Source organism: Pteropus medius, unplaced genomic scaffold (genome assembly GCF_902729225.1).
Source record: "Pteropus medius unplaced genomic scaffold, Ma_sr-lr_union100, whole genome shotgun sequence".
NCBI classification, from domain to species: Eukaryota; Metazoa; Chordata; class Mammalia; order Chiroptera; family Pteropodidae; genus Pteropus; species Pteropus medius.
In genome coordinates, this window is record NW_024344378.1 from 48,814,079 (window position 1) to 48,838,230 (window position 24,152).

Here is a 24,152-nt window from a genome sequence, read left to right on the forward strand (position 1 = left end):
AAGTTTCAGGTGTCCAAGTCAACAGTAAGACATATACATACATATATATATATACACACACATACGTATGTGTATGTGTATATATATATATATGTATGTGTGTATGCTATATATATAAATATACATATATATATATATATATATATATATATATATATATATATATATATATATATTGCAATGTGTGTTCACCACCCATAGTTATATTTCTTTCTGTCACCACCAACAAATATATGAAAAGATGCTCAACGTTGCTAGCTATTAGGGAAATGCAAATCAAAACCACAATGAGACATCATCTCACACCTGTTAGAATAGCTGTTATCAACAGGACAAGTAATAAGTGTTGGAGAAGATGCGGAGAAAAAGGAACCCTCATGCACTTTAGTTTTAGTTTTGATTTATCAGGTCAAGGATACGTAGAAGGTGTGCTCTAGCTAAGAAAGGGAAGGATTCATTAAGATCTAAATGTCCTGAAAATTTATTTTTCCCGTATATTATCTTTAAAAGTGTTTTCCTTTTCAGTTCCGCCTTTAGCTAGCTTTTAAGGATTTACCTCATTTTGCCTCAGTCTTCTTATCCATCATTTGGGTTTAATAAACCTGTCTAGAGCATGATATCGAGTGACATGAACATTGGATTAGAAGTCACAAGACATTTTACAACCCAGCCCTGCCACTGAATAGTCTCATCACCTCGGTAAAAGACTTCTATTTTTAAAAAGGAGTAAAGTCTCTGCCTAATTTTACAGAGTTCTGCCAAGAATCAGTTGAGGTGATGTTTGTGACATAACTTCGGATACTGTAAGGCAGCTGTCCCTAACCTCTTTGGCACCAGGAACCTGTGCTCCTATGAGACTCTAATTCCTGATGGTCTGAGGTAGTGATGATAGCACTGGGGAGTGGCTGAAAATGCAGATGAAGCTTCGCTTGCTCACTCACCACTTACCTCCTGTGGTGCAGCCTGGTTCCTAGCAGGCTCTGGACAGGCACCAGTCCTCAGGCCGGGGTTAGGGAACGCTTGCTCTAAGGCACTACATAAACATTAGGGAACTATTAATAATGCTACCTAACAAAGTTGTTGCAAAGATGAGATACTATAATAAATGTGAAAAGGCTCTGAAAAAAATCAGGATGTGCTTTATGAACATAGAGGACACTGTGAAGACTTGGCTATGTGACTCCCTCATGTTCCGGGTGTGAGTCCCAGCTCTTCTTGAGAGATAGAGGCCTAGAGGCACCCCAGGATCCCTGAATTCTTAGTTCCAAGAAATTTTACCTCTTTATTCAACTCATGTGCTACTATTTGACTATATTCTTAGGGAAAACAAGTCTTGACCTAGTGATTTTCTTACTGTCTGTTGGATGCAAGGCTGTGTATTTTATCTGCATTACTTAATGTGAGCTACACATTATGCCCTAGTACCAGCAACTCAGCATTTGCATTTTATACTTTACAATTTGGCAGGGATTCTTCGAAATAATTTACTTTTATCGTCTTGCTTCAGATTTTCAAAGAATAATCCATCTAGCGAAGCAGTTTATCCTTTCTATATATTCATTTTTGTTTTGAGGCTCTTTAGCAGAACTAATGATTTTTAATCAGATTTCCAGACCACTCATCATAATTAAGTTTAGCAGTATGAATTATGTACAACTCACCATTACATCACACCTCCCTGTGATAGGTGAGTGAATTAGAGTTCATCACAGGGTTTCCAGAGCCTTTCGGAGTGATTTATGACATTAAAAAAAAAAAATCTCCAATTCCTCCCCCATCGCTTAAAATACTTCTAGGAAAACCTGGGATTTTCTCCCTTTTTCTTTTACTCTGTACCTGCAAATGCTGTTGCTTGTTAGATATCCTCCCCCCAATCACTTAGTCTCTGAAGATTTTCCGTAGCTGTTAGAAGGAAAAGAAGTTCATCAAAGTTGAATCTAAAAAGTATAACGCTGAGTGAAATAAGTCATGCACGAAAGAGTACTTGCTGTATGATTCCATTTATATGACATTCTAGAACTGATTTGGGGTGATAGAAATCAGAACAAGTAGTTGCTTCTGGGGAATATGCGTTGGTGGGATGGTGGAAATTAGAAACCTAGATCTTGATTGAGGTGGTTATACATGGGTGTGTGCATTTGTCAAAACTGATTAGATCGTATGCTCAAGATCTGTGCATTTTACTCTGCAAATATATCTCAATAAAAATATGAAAAAAATTAATTATTATTCACCGTTCTGCATATGTGTCATTTTAGATGCACCTTTAATGATGATTAAAAGCTATGGAAATTTTGAGGCAATATGATGCCTTTCCCTTATACCCCTTTAGGGCTTAAAGAAGAAGATACTATATCACAATAGCAATCCCTCTAAGTCATTGGATATTTGGAAAAAATTTGTCTGTCAGCTCTGTTAGCCAAGAATATTCAAGTGGGTACCTGCTGTCTGGGTTAGCTTTTATAGGAAGCCATTATTCATTCTAAAAATGTTCCCTTCTTCTGCCATTTGACTTATATGGAGGAATAATTTCTTGGCTAATTTTTTTTTGGTGCATACTCCTGAAATACAAATCCACTTTTTCTAATGAATCATTATCATGTACTACCATCAAAGGTTATTCACTGAAAGCTCAAGAAAAAAAGCAATGAAAACTAATTTTGATTGTTAATGGAAATGTATTTTTAGTCTTAAAGAGCTTCCCTCAGCAATAATTATAGTTATGCCTCTTGGGTGTTTTTGGACTTTTAAATTTACATCTAGTAGTTCTTTTTCATTTAGCAGTTAATCTTTTAACAGAGCTCTGCAAATTTGTTCTTTAGTCTAATGTTAGGAAAGAACTGACAGAGACTTTATTTCTTCTCTTTTCCTGTTCAGTTTTTTGCCCCTTCTTCATTGTGCTTGCAGGTGCCAAGGCTGCACTCATTTTTGTGTTATGCCGTGTCCTGTGTGACTCTGGAGGCATGAGCAGCAAAAGGCCAGCAGGGAAAGCCTAGAGTTGGAGACCTTGCTTTGCTGCAACCAGTGGGCATCCATGGCACAGCTAGCTGCCCCTGCTTCATGCGGCACAGAATTGTGGCACAGCGAGTGAGCTCATACAATGTGTTTGCGGGAAGTGGGGAAAGCTCAACACTGTGGCCTAAGACTTAGAAAACAGCCTGTAAAAAGGTTGGCTTGCAGCTGTCTGCCTCTGGCTTCAGACACTGAAGTGTCTACAGGCATGTAGGGAGATTTAAAAGAACAAGATGAAAGCTTTTGTAGCAACTAAGATTGCTTGCTGGGTTTGCTGATTTCAGAACGAGACAGGGACAGCTTAAAGGACATGGGGATTTGGAGGAAGTTTGCTCAGGTTCTCCCCTCTGATTAAAAGACTGAGTGGTGCCAATTAACCTGGCCAGCCTTATTAGAGAAAGCTTAAGCCACTACTGCTTCTGGTGATGATCCTGCTTCTGGTGAAAACTGACCTCCCCCATGAAGCCACAGGGCAGCCAGACATTTGGGCATTTGCAAAGCAGCACTGAACATTAAGGAACAGTTAAAATTAATCCTGTGTACTGCAGCTCCCGAGAAAGGAAGCCAGCCTCACATGTCAATAAATCTAGATCTGTTTGAAGCTAACGTCACTAAATCTTCGTCTTGACTGTTTGCTGGTGGTGTCAAGAGCTGCCTTGGAAGATGAATTTGAGGGGAGGATGAAAAAGGAACCATATTAAACTGCAGCTCTGATAAGTTTAGTTAAGAGGCAGAAGATGTGTCCTTGCCGTGACATTCAGTGGCTGATATTTGTTTCCCTTTAAATAATATGCTGTACATCTGTGAGAATGATGGTTTAGGCTGGTGACATTGCATCTTCGCCAAGGTTACTGCCTTCTGGACAGACGATCTCTCTCCTTTCTTTCTCTATCTCATACCCTGTCAATAAATATCCACGTGTCTGAGAAGTGAGATACAGATTTTAGAGTTGACACCAGAGCCTCTTTATTTCTAGAAGCAATGAAGTTCAACCCACGCGAGCATGTAGGGAAGGGGGAGGGATTGAGAAAAACTAAAGGGACTGTCAGAAACAGTTTTAGTCGTGAAACTGTCACATGAACTTCAATAGTACCCAGTGGGTAAGTACCAGCACTCTGAGAATTTCTCCCACAAACTTCCATTTCACAAGTGAGATATGCAAAATCTGGGGACTCAGGACTTTGGGTTCTATTTTCTCCTGCAATTCCCCTCTCCAGTTACCTCGTTTTATCTTTACCATAATTGTAGATCTGTGACTTAGGACAGTAGACAGTAAACTTCTTCTGTAAAGGGCCAGATGGTAAATATTTTTGGCTCTGCAGTCATACAGTGTTTGTTGCAATTACTCAACTCTGTTGCAGCACAAAAGCTGCCATAGCCCCTCCATAAATGAGTGGGCGTGTCCGCGTTGTGGACACCGAAATTTGAATTTCATATAATTTCCCATGCCATGAAAGATGATTCTTCCTTTGATTTTTTCCCCAACCATTGAAAAATATAAAAATCATTCTTAGCTTGCAGGCTATACAGAAACAGATGATGGGCTGGATTTGACCCATGGACCACAGTTTGCTCACCTCTGGCCTATGATTTTGCTCTGTCTTGTTACTTTCCTTTGGCCAGTGTGAAAAGGTGGTGGCTGTCTCTTTTGTCAGGAGGATATTTTCAACCCAAAGATGAAGTCCATAGCCACGTTCAACCAAGAGAATTGTGGATATGGATAAAATAAGGCTGGGATCTGAAGCAGACAACTCAAGTTCCCACCCCAGCCTTTTCTTTAACGCTTACTACTATATAACCTCAGGTTGATCACTTAACCTCTCTGAGCCCCATTTTCCTTTTATGCAGTGGGGCTAATTATTCTTCCGTTGCCTATGTGTCATTGACTATTCTGTAGACCAAAGAGTTAAGATAAATGAGAGTTCTTAGTAAACAATAAATCGTTATGTGAATGAAGGGCTTTGGGCTTATTTTCACTGCTTCACCAATGTGGGCTCTTCTTGTTAACTATAATTGTTGTTGATATTAAAGGATGGTATCTCCTATATTTCAGCTGTGAAAACAGAACCAGAATTTGAATTATACAAAGAAGAAAATCTCATTTTTCCCCTTTCATAGGCTCTTACACTGGCTTGGTATTCCTGAGCCTCTCCAAATTTTTTGGCTATCTCTCCCAGCGCATCCTGGTGCTCAGCCTACATGAAATGATCACGTGCAGTTTGAGCTGTCCCATTGCTCAGAAAGCCTCTTCCTCTTCTCTGTCTCTTCAGTCCTAGCTAATCTTTAAGGCCCACCTGAAGCACCACCTCATCGGGGTTCTTATAGGAGTTTTCAACCCACACAGCGCTGTCCTGTGTAAGTGGCTTGACCACACCTCTGGAAAGGTATCCTGTTCTCAAAAAGGCATACAGGTTTTAAGGAAAAGGGTAATGGCAAAAGATGCAAGTTGCAGGTCAGCCAAGCAGGATATTTTTATAGACAGTCCCACGGAAATCATTTACTACTCAATGGGAGAAAGATTTAGATATGAAATAAGGGAAAGGTCTAGAGAAGTTACTCTAGCAAGTGACATCGAAGAACCTTTCTCTTTTCAGCTGTAATATTTCTGTTACACTTTTAAAGCATTTTAATGTCCACTAGCTCTTTTGATCCTTGTTACACACCTTTAATGCTCATGGAACAAAATTCTAATTCCCACTTGACCTTGAAGAGGTTGGGCCCAGAGAGGTTAATTTACCTGTTCTAACATCATGCAGGTGGTTAATAATGAAGTTGAGACTGGGACCTAGCTCTGGTTACCATATTTCACCCCACTCCCAACCCTTGTTGTAAGCCTGGAACACGGACTCTTGCTATATGCGATATTCAAATTCTTGAGGGTAAGAGCACATTTATATATAAATATATTGAACGAACTGTCTTTGAGTATGTCAGCTTCTCTTATCTTTACTTCCCAGAATGCATTTGTGAAGGAGGTTTTTGAGAAAGAGAGTTCATTATCACATATTTTCAGCTTCTTTTATTCTGGTCATACCTACATTATGTAAATACATATACACAGAGCGTTTGCTTATTTATTCAGTCTGCAATGGGGGAAATGTAGGGCATTACTGATTCCTGGGCTGCACCTCTCAGCCTGAACACATTCTGCCTAAACACCTTCAGTAGCTCTTCATTGCTCGCCTAATGAAGTATGAACTTTTTGAGCTGGCAGTTTAGGTCCTCCATAATCTGGTTCCAGCCTATCTTTCCTCCTCACCTTCCATCTCAGAGGAAGCTGTCTGCCTCTCCTTTACCCAGCTCACTCCTTCATTCTGTCTCCTCCCTCGTCATCTACCACTTTGATCCACCAGTTTCCTCACCTTCCTTATATATCTTCAATTTTCCCTCTGCAAAGATAATTTCCTCTTAAGCTGTCATAAGCCATGTGTTTTCCCTACTCTCAAAACAAATTCTCGATACTAATTCTCCTTCACAGTGTTGTGTTCTCCTCTCTTGCTTCTTCATTTATTTGAAGTGTGTACCAGCATTTCTAATCTGGGCCTCCCGGTGATAACCAAGCTCTGATGTTCTAAGATAAGGGCAAACTGTCACCTGAATGCCAAATCTAGCCTACTATACGTTTTTGTAGGGCTTGATGAGTTAAGAATGGTTCTTACATCTTTTAAAAAATTTTTAAAAATTATTCTTGACACATGACAAATATATAAAATCCAAATCTCAGTGTCCATAAATAAAATTTTGTTGGCACACAGCCATGCCCATTCATTTTGGTATCATTTCTGGCTGCTTTGAGTACTTACAAGGGACCATATGGCTCTTTACAGAAAAAGTTTGCTCACCCCGTCCTAAGGCATTGATTGTAACTTCTGTGCATTTAGAAAGGTACTAGTTACATTCTAATCTTGGGAGAAGTGAGAAAACAGTCACAGAAATCACATTCAGTGATTTAAATGAGGAATCCCTGTTGAAAAAGACTGACTCTCCCTTATTCTTTAGACCTTTTGTCAACCAGATCCTGGAATTGGCTTCCGCTCTACTGAAATATGTTCCGTTGAGCTCTTCTGTGTCTTCTCAGTCACCTCATCCACTGGGCGCTTCTAGATCTTTATTATTCTATCCTCTCTGCACCATTTATCCCTGTTGACTAGCCTCTCATTCCTGAAATTCTGTTTTCTCACTTTGACAATGTGATTTCTTTACCGTCTCATCGCATTTTCCCTTTCTATTAATTAAATATAGATGTTTCTTTAGTTTCTAACACTAAGCAAAACTATTAATGCAGCTACTATCTCTATGCTGATAATTTTCAGTTCAGTTTCTCCAAAACTCAAGTTTTGTTTTTCTACCTTTCTTCTGGGCATCTTCTCTTAGCATCTTCTCTGATCATGTTCACTTGTCTTCTATCTCTGACATCATTTCGTTCTCAGTGATGAAAGATTAGAACCTCAGTTATCTATGATATATTTCCTTAGCTCTAAATAGTTAACCAGTTGCTTAATCCTTGATGATAATTTCAACATCCATCTCCTTCTCACCATCTTTATCTAGCTTCCCATTGTCTTTCTCTTTTTCCAGGCCAGACAATGACTGTTTTTCCTGGATCTCTCCCTTTGACCCTATCGTGCATGCAGGCTACCTGACTCTAGCAGACATTTTTTGAGTCCCTGTCACATCTCCTCAGTCCACCTTTGGTTTCGATCACAGCTGGTATGCACAAGTCCACGCAAGCTCAGACTCCTGCTGACAATGTCTCATCTCGGTTACTCCATGAGTCATTCTGGTGTTTTTTTGCTTTGTTTTGTTTTGTTTTGCTCCAGGATCTTCCCAAGAGTTACATGAGCTAAGCTCAGCCTGGAAGTACACGTGAGCCAGTGCTCCCCTCAGGGGTACCCCTCAACCAATGGAGACTGAAGCTGATGGATAATTGCCTAGCCTCCTGGCCTTCACACATGGGATTCTGGGAGGACTTCAATATGCTTCTTAGGCATACTGGAGAAGGAGCCATGTTTCATTGCCAAGAGTAGGGACCTGGATAATGCATTGTAATACTGGGTTTTCCTCTTGCCAACCTCACTTCCACTCCTGCTCTCTGAGATCACCTCCCAAATAAACTTCCTGTACCTGTATGTTCATCTCAGATTCAGCTTTTGGAGGGATTCAAACTAAGACACAGGCCATTCTTCTCAAAGCTTCTGCCCAGACATCTTCAGTGGTTTCACAAGCCTCTTGAATGTAGGACTGACTGTGTTTTGAATCCTAGCCTGTCTGGTTTGATACCAGCCTGTCTTCCCAATATTATCTTCCCTTACTTACTTTTGCTCTTTTTTCTAGTCAAACCAAGTTTCTATTTGCTCATCTTTGGCTCCATTATTTTACTCAGTCTCCAACATATGAGGAAACTAAATGTAAATGTATATTTTTAGTGAACAAATGAATGTGTTTATCTTCATATCTCCATCCTTCATGTCTCTTCTCATTATTGTTTAGTTGTGATCTTTCCTTCCACTCAATTTAAAAAACTCTGCATCTGTGCCACCGTATGGTACTTTTTGATTTCTACTTTGTATTTATTTACTAGTATTAACTGCTAAAATGCAAATTCCTTGAGAGAAGTGATCTTGCAATTTTTTCGTATGTGTATTTCTCCATAAATCTTATGGAAACATGAATAATCAACAAATGTTGGTTGAATGTCAGCGAATTTCTCACTACTTTTGTGGGCATCCTAGCTCCTTTAGGTTTGTTCTCTGAACAAGTACCTTGTTTCTCTGATTCCGTGGATTGAGACTATTCCTCTCTTGCTTCTTATACATGCTTCTTACAGTGTTCACTTAATGGCAGTTTTATTCATCATTCAAAACTCAGCTTAAATATCATCTTTTTCATAAAGTCTTTTCTAACCCACTCCTTCACCTTCCCCCTGGACTTCCTGTATGTTACACATATATATTCTGCTTTAAGCAGCACACTTTTATTTGGCTCACCTATTTTCCTTCTGGGAGATGATAAGTGCCTTTAGGACGAGGCTGGTTTCTTCCTCATTGTATCCAATAGCTGGCTCAATGTGCTGTGATCAATAAATATTTGCTGGAATGAATTGATTTGAATAGGTTAAATCATACCCTCATGCCTTTTCAGTCATAGCATCTTAACTGGTGCCCCCTGACCTATCTTTGTGTGAATTTCCTTGAGTTTCATTTTGGTAATGGAAGAAATATCAAGCACAAGGAAGACTATATATATATATATCTGGAGCCAGTCAGCATGATCTACTATGTTTGAACATGAATATTGGAACATAACTTATAAGAATGCCACTTCAATTATTTGTAAAATATTTAAATAGTATAATCCAATTTACATTCTATCATTTCCAATAGCTGTAAAATTTACACCAAAGTTAGCTCAATCACTTTAATTCAGTCTGAAAAAACAGTACAAATGAAAGCTTAATTTGTATTTAATCTCCCCCTTTGTTTCTACATTATTGCCTTTGAATCATTCCTTTTAGTGATTGAGATTTAAACCAGAAGAAAAGAAAAAGGCTTGATGAAATATTTGAGAAGAATATAACCCATAATGAAAAGTTTGGAGTAAATGTTTAAAAATTCAACTGGCTTTGTTCTTTGGGGTTTCAATTCACAGCAATGTCTTTGTTACAAACCCAAGGTATGAGATATGTGGGTTACTTTGTCAGAATCATAGGACTGTGACTCTCAGGCATTTAAAGCCAGGTGATTCATTTGAAGCAGGTTACATTTATGCCCCGTATATGAAGATTGGCAGGAATACAAATGTGAGTAATTATTATTTAGTGTGTTGATCATGCTCATATAATCCTAAATGGCTTTATGATCATTTTGGTGAGTTTTTCTCTCTAAGCTTTGGCAGTCTTCCAGCTGATGTCATCAGCAAGGAATAGCGGCAAGGAGAGGTGCCAGAATTGTGACTAACCATGACTTTTCTGTCCCCATATAGCATCGGATCTGACATGGGAACATGGGGAAGGGGTAGAATGACCAAGTTGTGTGTCAGTGCTCAAAACAAAACAACCCTTTCTTGTTTCTTCGTCTGCCAGTTGGTGGAATTTATAGAAGTGTTATAGAGACCCATACCTGTCCTCACGTGGACCCTCTCCATCATCCTCTTACTTATCCTATCCCTCTCATCCCCAATAAGCCTCCTTGAGATTGAGAGGTGCTTCAGTGAAGAGAACATATACCTTGGGCTTAATGAATGAATGATTCTGATCAATAAGAAAGAACCAATTAAGCAAAAAGGGAAGAAAGAAGGAGTTCTTAGAAGAGGAGTGAGAAGAGGAGAGAGGAAGTTTGTACTAGAGTGTCCGAAACGAGAGCTTGAGAAGCGGGATCCTTGCAGGAGCTATCATGAGGTAGGTGCACACCTAAACAATACATAATCACACAAAAAAATAACAAGCCATCTTGTGGCCTTTACCACACACACACACACACACACAAAGCCCTGTGAAAACTTACCTCCTGATGCAGATTCCCAGCTCCCAGCCACCCCCCCCGCCCACCCCAATTTGTATTTATATTGGACCTGATGTGTGACCTAAGGATCTGCATCTTGATAATCACCCAGGGAGTTGGGATTCAGGCCACTAGAGCACTTGAACTTCCATTTTGGTTCTGATTTCTGGCAACAATTAACTGCCCTTTGCATATATTTTTTACATTACTTTCACAAGGCTTCATGATGAAACTCCCATGTTTTTGTTCTTCCTACATCCTTGGCACTTTGCGAAGCATTGGCCCCTTTCTTCATACATCTATGGTTTTCAAACTTTAAAGTGTATCAGAATTAGCTGCGCCCCACTGCCGGTGTTTCTCATTCAAGAGGTCTGGGGTGGAGCCTGAACATTTGCATTTCTAACAGTGATATTGATATTGATATTGCTGCAGGCCATGCTTTGGAACCACTGCTCTACAACAAGCATAAGAGGGACAAAGATTGTTACCTGGCTTGGCTAGAATGAGTAATTTGCTTAGGGTGGTAGAATTATACCTACAACCTATGTCTAGGTTCATAGTCTTTAACACAATCTCCACCTTCCATTATACAAGGCCAGGACTGGTAGAACTAATTACCTGCTGGGTTTAGGGACCCCTTATTTCATTGAGGAAAACCAACTTTCTCATTACTGCTTTCCAGAATCTCTTCCTGTAACATGAGTCCTGTGCAGGGAGTTGGCACCATGCCTGGGCAGAGGCCACATCTGCTTTCTTGATGTGAGTCATCCTCCAAAGCATGTCCCTGAACTAAAATGCTTTCCTCACCCTGGGTGACATAGCCCCTCAAATTCTGACCAATAGAGTTATCATCTTAAGTCTGTCACTGGGTTTTCTCCTAGTTAGTGTATGAGTTCTTAGAGGATGTGACCCATATCCTATTTGCATTTATGGCTCCCATACCTAATGCAGTGCTGGGCTTACACTAAATGGACAGTAGGTTGAGTGGGTAAATGAGTGAATGGAATGTGTTACTTGAAGGGTATACATAATTAGATCTATTAACCGATTTTAGATTTGTCTAACAGGCAAGCTAGCTTAGAGGGTAATAGGATGGGTAAGTTTTGAATACTTAGGAGTAATATAGGGTAAATACCACCTTACTTAGTAAAAGCTAAACTCAGAGGCTTCCATGATTAGTAAGACTCTCTTCAATGAGAGGGGTGGATGATCCAACTGCCCAGATCTTTCTGTGTGTGATGCAGCCACACTAGTCCCTGGGGTAAGCTGTTTTGCACTCTGTCCTGGAACAAATGAGATAGACTAGCCCAGTTCTTGGGATAACACAGAGATATCAAGAAAGTACCAAGAGTTGAGTTAGTCTGGCTTGCAGAGTTCAGGGTTCTAATTCTGCCTTGACCAGCTGCCTCCCAGGCCTCTGGGCACTGTCAAGTTTGTTCCAGTCCACCTGGGCCATCACTTGGAGCTTTTGGTTCCACACAGTGGATGCTTTCCTGAATTCACAGCATGAGGAGCACATTCCTTCACAATTAGTGCCTTCTAAAACTAGACAAAGGGAGGTATTTCTTTCACACTTACCTTGGACATTGCTTCTCGTCTGGAGACACCTATTCCGCAGGTGACTACTAATAGGGATAACCTTATTATTCAGGTCAACTCTCAGTACCCTGTGCACAGAGGTGTCAATGTTATTGCCAATACTTCACAATATCCTAATGCAATGGCAGTAGCAGTCTCATGACTTGAGTCATACAAGGTGGCAGGTAGTGCGAGTGGGTTGACATTTTCTCACAAGGATCAGCAAGTCTGGAGTGTAGGGACCGCAGGGGTGAGGCACCAGGAAAAAGAACAGAATTCTTGAACATTCACTTGGCTTCTGCAGAATTTTGCTTCCACTAGCCCTGCTTGCAGATCCCTTTTACCCTTGGAAACTCCCTCGTCGTGCCTCTGGGTTCCTGCCACACAGCAAAGGCAGCCACACTTTGATTATCAGCCACCTCAAGCCTCGGGACTTGCACCAGCAGTCTGGCATTCGTGATGATCATTACTGCCTTAGATTCTTAATAACACGGTTGTGCTGATAGAAAATGCTGGTGAGGTTCCTATAGATGCCACTGCTCGTTGCCGCACTGATGTGCATGTGCCTGTGTCCGACAGGATATAAGGTCTGGGGAAGGAGACAGGGAGGAGGCAAAGGAGACTTGGAAACTCCTGCCCCTTTGTTGGTCATTTTCACACCAGGGCGCAGAGTTTGGGTGTCTGAAGATTGTTATGAGAAATCACTGGAGTTGGGATTTTTTGGGGAAGAGTTTTACTTATTTTTTTCCTGTTCGGTGATTCTTCACTCTGAATACACCTTTTTGTAGGCACATGACAGGTTGATTTACTTTTTTCATTCCTTGGATTGATGCAAGTTACCTGGGCTATGAGGAGTATGGGACTGTATTTTCCATATTTCATTTATGGAGTATCAGAAAGTTACTTGAACAAACAACTTGTTTGCTCTTCATCCTTATAATTTCCTTTTTGATTGGGAAAATTCTACACATGTGATTCTTAAGAGAAATATAAAATTTCCATGAAGCTAGAAATATTTCCTTAGATTTATGCAGTAGGTATAATATTTAAGCCAATTAAAAAATTTTTTTAAGTTATTGCTGTTTGTCATCCTGATTCCTTTGTTTGCATGCCATTAGTGTCCAGTGAATAGTATGTATTTCTTCCGGTCATTGTTGAAACCCAGTGTATGGGAACAGTGTTTATATCAGCAGCTGTTAGAAATCTGGGTCTATAGATTAATGTCAGCTTCTGAATGTAGAGTGCTTTAGTTAATTCCACCCAAGGACAGATGATATCATCTAGGAAGAAGGAATATATTAGAAACTGTCAGCCAGAAGGTAGTAAAAGGAGGTGATATGTTATAAGGAGTACTAAAAGGTCATTCAAAGAAGAGATATTGCTAATAACTCAATTAAAATTTTCACACTGACATTTTACAAATTTCTCTATAAGCCCTAAAACATTTTCAAAGCTAGCTAAATTCATACCCTAGATTGGAAAAACAGGGTCAAATAGGATTCACGCAATTCCTTTGTGAGATGAACAAATTGGGATAATCTCCTTTTCTAGAAAGTTCTGACCAACTAATTCAGTGAAGCTACTTTGATATCTATGTGAGAGAGAGGAATTTTGCAAGTACCTCTTTATTGGGGATTTTCCCCTTTCCTCTCTGGGGCTTTGTGGCAGTGCAACCAACTGATTTTGGCCTTTGACTTTCAGGAAGACAGTATTTGCCAACCTGGTGCTTCATTGTAGTTATTTTCTGTATTTTGCTACCTGGAAAAAAAAAAGAATCCGTGTTCTTCCTGGGATCTAAGTGGCATAATAAAGAGTGGGGATACAGGCTGTTGTTGCTTGAGCCTGCGCTTGGTCTAGAAATGCTTTTAAAGCAGGTGATGGGATGTAGCGCCATGGTTGAACAGTCAAGCTTCCAGGACAGGAAACGGGAGTGACAGGGTTCATGAGAGCCAGTTGACCCATCTACCTGCTATCCTATTTGGAAGATGTTCTCACCTGGAGTCAGTCCCCTGACTTCTCTTGATAGCTTTTTCTAATGCTCAGTCACTGTTAAGGTGACTCAGTTCTTCCTGTCTAATGAATGTGAGCATAGTTCTTTTCTTAGTAGTTTTTCTACAGTCACGGAGAAGTGACCGATATGTTTGTATGTATTCAATGATTGCTTTAGCTGCCTGCTTGGTGCTAATGATTTGGTGGTAAGGAAAAATAAATATGGCTGCTGTCTTCATGGAGCTTATAGTCTAGTGGAATGAGGGTTATTAAATAGTCACACGTATAGTCGCTGACACAAATAGATGTCAAATCTCACCTGGGGCTGGGAAGAGAAAAAACATGGTGCTTCAGTGAGACCGAATTTGACTTCGGGAGCTTTGGAAGGGTTTCTCTGTTGAAATGATATCTCTCCTGGACCTGAAGGAGGCAGAGTGAATTACGAAAAATAAGAGAAAAGAGCTTCGCAGGCATAGGGAATAGCAAATTCAAAGACCTTGACTAGACAGAGCTTGGTGATTACAAGGTACTGGTAAGAGGCCTGTGTGGCTGTTGGGGTGAGAATGACAGGAACAGAGTTGGGGAGGTGGGGAGGATCAGTCCATGGAAGACCTTATAGGCAGTGGTAAGGTGTTTTACTTTTTAAAATGTTTAATAATTATAAAGACGATGTTCCAGCCAAGCCAAACTCAAACTTCCTCTTTTCACAGTAATATAATCCCAATTCCTTTTTCCTTCATTTCTGGGGACCTGTATTGAAACTCTCAGCTAATTTTTTCACACTGCCTTTTTTTTTTTTTTTTTGGTCGACATTCCTTCTTCAAAGGTGATTGACACAGAACTGAGAAGAGCAGCTATAGAACACTTAGAAGTTTGCTATGGGCATGTCAAAATGGGGTGTCTTAGAGTCAGAAACTGTTGCCTGGTTGTCACAGGTACGGAGAGATGTATGTTTTTGTTATGTACTTAGCAAATGCTTGTAGATGAATCAGAGGTGACACCCAGCTCTCAAGAATGCAAAGCTAAGTTTTATCTTTTTAGCCATCTGAACGTTGTTCATAAAGAGGGCCTAGGGAGGAGGGATGAGCTTGGCTGCATCTGCTTTGCTGGCCTGTATGTGTGCTTGGGACACCTGATGCCAATTCCGTGATGGCACATTTGTCTTATTAAGTGTAAGCCAACTTCTCTTTCTCTTCTGGGGCCCTTCTGACAGTGGCCATGGAGGATGGGGACATGACGTGAAAGCCAAGTTAATATGGTCTGTAAAGGGAGGTGGTGGCTGCTAGGGAATGCTCAAATGAAGACAAATGCATTGTTAAGTTTTTATGGACCAAGGCTGCGCTTTCATTAAGCATAATTTACATAACATAACTAATGCTCAAGGCCAAACAGTCCTTGTGGTCCAATGACAGCCCTTGACAACCTATGGACAGCAAGGCCCCGTGCAGAATTCCTCAGGTCAGGAAGCCGCCTCTTTCTCCTTGCTGGCTCAGCATGCCGGTTGCCGGGAGCTCTCTCTTTGACCTCTCAAGCTACATGCTGATAACATCAAAGCTACTCGTTCTCCTTTGCAGCAAACTAGCCAGCCACTCCCTAGGCAGAGCTCAGTTGCCATGTTCTCTCCTCTCTTTCTGTAGAGGTTGGCTTCCTGGTGTGAACCCTCCCTAATCCCTGGCTAGGAATTTTCTGGGGTTCATTCTGGTCTTGTGAGAGATTCCTGGTTTCCCTCTAGTGTTGAGCCAAATAGAACCTGGGTTAAGATGTTGGCGGGTGAAGACTAGGCTATAATTAGAGCTGCTCGTGTACATCAGCAGCACGCTTCGGAGGTGAGGACGTCCAATGACATCCCTGGTGTGCTCCCTGAGCAGTGGCCTTTGTCTGCACCCATCTTCATTACATGTTAATACCAGCACAGACACTTTGGGGTCGGCTTCTCCACCTTGCACAGCAAAGCAATTATCATTTCCTCTCACTGCAGGGGTGAATGTTCAGTATCACATGATGGATTTTTGCTGGTAATCAGAACTTTCTGCCCATTGGTCTTCAGGACATACTTTTGTGTTGACATTTACAAGGTATATGTCAGGCAGGGCTGAGGTACAGAGTGAGAGAATGAAAGGGAGAGAGGGGAGAGAGGACCATTATATTTAATTTAATGATGACAATTTTCCTACATTTACACCTTCTAGAAGTAAGAGACAATAGATATGTGTCTTCTGCTTGCATGCACACTGAAGGAGATGACATGAGGAGATTCTGTTAGCGGGAATGGTGATATATTACCTTAATGATTTCATTGCTTGCCAAATAAAAGAAAAATTCTTGCTGTGGTGTACAGCCTAGGCATTTGTTGTTAAATTAGAGACATGGGAAGGAATTTTGACCTTCTGTAAGCTTTCAGATTTTTATTTTTTTCTTGGCTACCTTGACAGTCTGGTTCTTCTTAGTTTATAGGACATAGAGAAGTATTTATATATCTAATATTGAAATTTATTAATGGATTTAAAGAGCTCTTGGATTTGGGCAGGTGGGTGTTGAATTAATGGAAAACTTCAGAGTAGAGTTCAATGAAGTATCTCCATTATTATACTATTGATTGGAATTAGGGGTGTGTTATTGTGTCAATTGTGGATAATTTGAACAACCCCCCAGCACTATGCTTTGGAGATTTAAGCTTGAGGTGGGATTCTGGGATCTAGGAAGGATCCAAGGGATCGTTTTCTCAGGGCTGCTGGAGGCTGGATAATACGAATTGTAGACAAAGTGGGTCTAAGGTCTTAGTGAAATAATAGCACCAGGTGACAAGTCTGGTGGTTCAGGTAAGGCAGGTGGAGAATCAAGAAGGTAAGATACAGGTAAGACTTGGAGCCAGCTGGGACAAGATCACAGATAGGCTTGTGACTAGACCTTGAGCCAGGAGTGCTGGAAGCTTCTGGATTCCATTGTTATATGAACCTGACCACAGCTATTCAAAGGAGTGCTTGACAGTAACAGCATGATTGTCATCCACTTATACTCTGTGCAGTCTGCTTTTTCTAGTAGGCTATCTAGATTTCAAAAGTAATGGAGTAATGTTTACACAGTAGAGCTTAAGAGCTGAAAGGGACCTTTAAGGTCATGGAAGTCGTGAGTTCAGAAGACAGGCTTGGAGAAGACAGCAAGCCTAGCTGAGGCCTCTCAGGTCATTGCTGAGCTTCTTTATCCAGCCATATTGCCACATCCAGTTTTCATTCATTTGATTGTAGTGGTTCTACAGGAACTAGGTTGTTTGCATGCTTGGCATGCCCCCTTCCCAAATGCACTGGTCAACTTTGGAGCTGGACCTAGTAACTTTACTTTGGACATGATTCTCTTAGAGCTTATTTTTACCTACTAGTTGTGTGACTTGGGACAAGTGACTTTATTTTTGTAGGTCTCAATATTTTCATCAGTAAAATGTTAGAAGACCTCTGTGGATCCTTTCAGCCCAAACATAGTATGTTCTGTAAATAACATTGTATATCCAGCAGGCCCAGTTAGAGCTCTTGGTGTAGCCCTCCGTGTGATTATAGTCAGCCTCACAGAACCTGTAGAAATAGAAATGATGCTGATACTTTGGATCTTTACCCATCTCAAAGTATACAGAAGAGAGGGTCCTTTAAGCTATAAGCTCTTTGAGGACAGGGGTCACGTCTCATTCATTTGTGTATCACCAAAGTCATCAGATTGCCTGGCGAATATTTGGTATTTAATAAATCAGGACTGACTGAGTTTGAGAAGTTATGCCAAATTTCAGATAAGACATTTTCTACACTTTTAGGAAGTTAACATAGACATTGTGTAAGCACATATGCCTAGGACATGCCTATTCAAAAGAAACTCATAAACTCCATTGGAGCAGTAGCCAAATCTGTCTTATTCATCACTAGGTCCCAAGTACCTTGAACACTACCAGGCACATAGAAGCTGCTCAGTAAACGTTTGTTGAAAAGAGTTAATAAAACTAAGACATGGTAGATGAGTAGTTGGGCTTAGGTTAACTAGAAAATGGAGAATGAATCTAGACCTGAAGAAAGAGAAGAAAATAAGAAACTTGGTGATATGTTTAATTTTGATTTCCTCCCACCTTGGATATGTCTTGTTAAACAGTGTACAGACTAATTTGAGTGTTGTCAAACTTGCACAGTGAATTATATACATGGTGTACACTGCACTTGTGTCGTGCATAGTAGGACCACAGACGGGCCCAAATTATGCTGGGAGAGGTGGTCCTTCACCATATCACTGAAAGGAAAATGGGTGAAATACCTAATTTTGTAGTTTAGTAATCATAGTTGTATTAAAATATATTAATGACATCATTTGCCATATAAATCTGTTTCTGGCTTACTGTGAGCACATATTATCTGTGTTGTTGATTTAAGAAGCACTAAACTAACTAGACCTCCTCCATCAACTAAGTTGAGTTAAACCTGTGTGACAATGTTTTTCTCTATTTAAAACTAACTAGCTTTGCATGGCTATTTAACTTGCTCCTTTTGCTTCATTAATATTATCCTGCAATCAGATGAGCTAATTAGGCTGTTTTCTATCCACTGATTAGAAAATACAAAAGCTTGGAAGGTGACTAGCCACCCTCTGATCCAACTCCCAAATTTTTCAAAGGCGACTTAGAGAGGTTCAATAATATATCCTAGGCCACACAGTTATTTAGCGAAAGAATTGGGACTAAAAATTTAGGGTCCTTCACTCCTAGGTCATTGTGCTTTTCCACTTTAACTTGAATTCAATAAAATCCTTTTAGATTTTATAATATCCAAGATATCTCTCTTTTGTAGTAAGTTGTGCACCTCTGTTAGATAGAGGAACTAGAAAGGACAAATTTCATTCACCAAATAATTACATATAGTCTACCTTTAAGAAAACTCAAGGATTTCCGGTCAAGATGGCAGAGTAGATAAATGCTGTGCTTGTCTCCTCTAAAGACAACATCAGGACTACAACTAAACTACAGAACAACCATTATTGAGAATCGCCTGATGTCTAGCTGAACAAAAGTCCTACAACTAAGGACATATGGAAAAAGCCACTTTGACAACAGTAGGAGGGTCTGAGGTACAGAATAAGGTGGTCCCACACCTGCATGTGGCAGATAAAAATCCAGAGGGATATCTCAGCTGTGGCAGTCCCCCCAGAGAAGTGAGGGTTTCTAGCTCCAAACCAGGCTCCCCAGCACAGGGTTCCAGTGCTGGGAAAACCAGTAGAGATTGTGACTGAGTATGATGGAGGGCTGCTGGAGTTCTAGGCATTCCTCTTAAAGTGCCCACTCATTGACTTACTCACTGATGGACTCACTCACTGACAGTCACTTGCTCTGAGCTCTAGCACTGGGACAACAGCTTGAAGGGCACTAGGACATACAGGGAGGAACTGAATTGTCTGGCTTAAGGCTGAGGGCTGGAGGGGCAACTTCTCCTAAACAGAAGTGCTGTCAGAATTCATTTTTTCTTTGTTGAGTCCTCCCCACTCCTGGTGAGCAGACACAGGTAGGTGCCATATCTAAGTCTCCATCAACCTGGATAACACTGTTTGCCTTGCCCTGACGATTCCCTGAGATCCCACCCTACTCTGGTGATTCCCTGACACCTCACCCCACCCAACTGGCTTTTCCATACAAATAGCCTGTTTTAGCTCATGCTGCAGACTTTCCTAAGATCTCTCAAAGGTTCACAAAACCCAAACTAATAGCATCTGGCTTGGGAGAGCCCTGTACCTCTTGCTGAGCAGCCCCAAGCCTGACATTAGCAACAGCTGGCCTTGGTTCATGTCTTGGCCTCTCCAGGCACCTATAAGCCTAATGCAGGTTGTGGCCATTTGTGGATTGCTTGATGGCTTATGCTAGGTGGCCCTGGGCAGGGCACAGAGTGCAACTGAACTTAGGCTGTGGTAGAGCCCCTCCCAGGAGGCGCTGGGGATAGCACACCTGGTGGCCAGCTTCAGACCAAGCTAGAGAGCCACCGGGGGCACATTTGAGAACTGACATAACCAAAGGGCAGCCTGGGAAGGCACCAGGACCCTACTAAAGTGAATCCTGTTATGTAGGGTCAAGCCCCTGCACAACAGCGTCTCCACTGTAGTCACTGGCCATTTAGCCCATGGGTAAATCCCTCCTATTGATATATAAACAATAACCAAAGCTCAACTGTAACAGAAGGGAACACAAAACTCATACAAAGGACACACCTGAAGCACCCAGCTCAGGTAACCAGGTGGACTATGCCACTGGGCCCCACAGGGCACCTACAACATAAGGTCACTCTACTAAGACTGGGAGACAGACCAGCCCACCTAATACATAGAAATAAACACAGGGATGCAGTCAAAATGAAGAGACAAAGAATCATGAAAGAACAGAGCAAAACTTCAATAAAAGAACTAAACAAAATGAGGACAAGCAATCAACCAGATGCAGAGTTCAAAATACTGATTATAAGGATACTCATTGAACTTCGGGGAAGAGTAGACAAACTCAGAGAGAACTTAAAGAGATAGAAAACATGCAAGTGGAGATAGAAAACAAAGAACCAGTCAAAAATGAAGAATACAATAACTGAAATGAGGAATACATTAGAAGGAATCATCAGTAAATTAGATGAAGCAGAGGATCGAAACAGTGATTTAGAAGATAAGGTAGTAGGGAACAGCCAAACAGAGCAGCCACAAGAAAAAAATATTCCCCCCAAAATGAAGATAGTTTAAGGGGCCTCTGGGACAACATCAAGCATGCTAACATTCACATCATAGGGGTGCCAGAAGAAAAAGAGAGAGCGAGAGCGAGGAATTGAAAACATATCAAGAAATGATGGAAAACTTCCCTAACCAGGCAAAGGAAATAGACATACAAGCACAGGAAGTGTAGAGAGTCCCAAACAAGATAAACCCAAAGAGGCTCACACCAGGACATATCATAATTAAAACGCCAAAGTTTAAAGACAAAGAGAGAACCTTAAAAGCAGCAAGAAAAAAGCAGTTAGTTCCCTACAAAGTGAGCTCCCCTAAGACTTTCAACTGATTTCTCAACAGAAACTTTGCAGACCAGAAAGGACTGGCATGAAATAGTCAAAGTGATGAAAAGCAAGGACCTACAACCAAGATTACTTTACCCAGCAAAGGTATCATTCAGAATCGAAGGACAGATAAAGAGCTTCCCAGACAAGAAAAATCTAAAGGAGTTCATCACCACCAAACCAGAAATGTTAAAGGGACTTTTTAAAAAGAAAAAGAAAAAAAAAATCAAATATTTGAATAATAAAATGGCAATAACTATATCTCTATCGACAATTACTTTAAATGTAAATAGAATAAATGTTCCAATCAAACATTGGAACATGGGTGGCAGAATGAATAAGAAAATAAGAAATAAGAAAATAAGACCCTACGTATGCTGCCTACAAGAGGCTCACTTCAGATCAAAAGACACACACAGACTGAAAGTAAAGCAATGGAAAATGATATTTTATGAAAATGGAAACAGAAAAACTGGGGTTGCAATACTTATACTAGGCAAAATAGACTTTAAAACAAGGCTATAACAAGAGACAAAGAAGGCCCAATGATGTCACTTCTGTGTATTTATCCGATGGAACCCAAAACACTGCTTTGAAGGGAAATGTGAATCCATATGTTCATTGCAGCATTATTTACAACAGTCAAGATATGAAGGCAACCTTGGTATCCATCAGTGGGTGAATGGATATAGAAGACGTGGTACACATACATAATGGAATATTTCTCATTCATAAAAATAGAATGAAATCTTGCCATCTGCAACAACACAGATGGACCTAGAGTGTACTGTGCTGAGTGGAGTAAGTCAGATAAAGAAAGACAAATGCCGTATGATTTCACTTACATGTGGAATAGAAAGACCTAAACAGCAAAACAGAAACAAATTCATAGATACAGAGAACATTTTGATGGTTTCCAGATGGGAGGGTGGTTGGGGATGGGTGAAAAATGGGAAGGGATTAAGAAATACAAAATAGTCACAAACGGTAGTTACAAAATAGTCACAGGGTTGTAAAGTATGGCATAAGGAATATAGTCATTAATATTGTAATAACTATATATGGTGTCATGTGGGTACTAGATTTATCAGAGTGATCACTTTGTAAGTTATATGAGCGTTTAATCACTACGTTGCACACCTGAAACTAATATAATATTGTATGCCAACTATAATTGAAAAAGAAAATATTAAAGAAAAAAGAAAACAATATTTGAAATTATGAAAAGAAAAGAAGTGCTCTTTCTGTGTATAAATATTTATATATAAAATATATGATACTATATATTATATTTGTACACACATATAACATTTAGATAGAAATATAAAAGCAATATTAAAATAATATGTTTACTTAACGAATGAAGTCCTATAACAATCCTTGCAGAGCCGAAGTGTGTTGACTCCTTCAGTATTGTTCAGTCCCAAAATGAGGATAAAACTTTGCATAAAAGCATGTATCAATAGAAAAATATGATGCAAAAGAGTATATTGATTCAAGAACATTTTCATAAATGTGTTTATCAGAGAAAATGAGATCATAATTGTGAATTAAAATAAGGGGTGGTGATGGAAGCCTGGGTAGAATTCATTTTTCCCAAAACATCATCCTCAACTTAGCAGGTTTCCATGAGGTCTAATTCATGGGTTGGCAAACTATGACTCATAGGCCAAACCCTGAAGCTGCCTGTTTTTGTAAATTTTTATTGGAACATAGCCATGTCCATTTATTTACTATCATCTATGGCTACTTTCATTCTATAACTGCAGATTCAAGTTGTCTTGACCTATGATTTATGGTCTGCAAAGTCTAAAACACTATCTGACCCTTGACAGAGGAAGTTTGCAAACCTCTGGTCTAGATGCGTATCTGTTTTATAACAGTGATTCTACTACCATCAGGCAAGGAGTCTTCATTTGGAATCCTCCTAGCTGAGTTCTGATAAGGAAGGGAGGAAACGAATTTTAATCATCCTGTTCAAAAGTGTGTTTTAAAATCTAGTCACCAGCTGCCAGTTTTTAGTCTACATATAACCCCCTTGTGATCCTGGGAGAATGAAATTAACCACTCTGGAACAAACATGCAATCTTTTTATTTTTTCCACTTCTTGGGAAAGTAATAAATGTAGTCAACGACTCTGGATTCCATTACTATGTAAGAGCTCTTTAAAAACATCTAACCATCTGCTTAATGGCCAGTAATATGTTTCTAATGGTCACTCTCGATAAGACATTTTTAGTTCACTACTGTATAATAGTCATCCAACAGCCAAAAGGCTCCTGAAGTAGTATGATCAAAGGCCAGTCCCCAGCTCTGTAGTGGCAGAGGCCTGGAGACAGTTCTAAAGAGAAAAATAGATACTCTCTGAGAGTTACATGGGAAATACTCTTCTGTTCGATGAAGCCCTGGGCATGCAGTGAGTATGGTCCATGGTCTACAAATAGTTTAGACTAATACAAACTCAGAACTTAGATTTTTGGGCATTTACATATCCAGATACAGTTGCATCTGGAAGTCAGCTCAATATCTATCCTTTCATTTCAGATGACATACACTGAACTCTTGTCACTAAGAATACTGCTGCATCCCTGGTCTGGGCCCAACAGCTGGTGAAGGCTGGCAAATTATGAAGTTCTTCGCTTAAAACACACTAAACTGCAGACAAAACAAGCCATTAGCTGAGTAAATACTGTATCTCTGTTTAGCTTGCATAAGAATAAAGAGATTAGCAGGAGTGTTTAGTGTTCATAATTATTAGTAGGAGGCAAATAGTAGGCTCAGGCTGACTGGAGATTGTTTCATTACATCCAATTAACACCCACTTGCTTATTCTTAATTACTTCTGCTTGATGACAAAGGGGTATAAATGTCATACTTCAAATGTACAAATAAAAGCTGGGTTATCAATATACATGTATTCATAATATCATATCCTATTCATTTGGGGGTGGCTATTTAATATGGTCTCAGTAGGAGGATGGAAAACGAAATGTGTCCTTGTCAAGGTTTTGGGAAAAACTAAGGGGAA

At 40.2% G+C, this 24,152-nt stretch overlaps 1 protein-coding gene across 5 annotated transcripts in view; it reads left to right on the plus strand.

Annotated features, from left to right (window-relative positions):
* Positions 1 to 24,152, plus strand: part of LRMDA (leucine rich melanocyte differentiation associated) — a 993,794-nt gene that overhangs the window by 379,722 nt on the left and 589,920 nt on the right. The gene's annotated exons all lie outside the window — the stretch shown is intronic.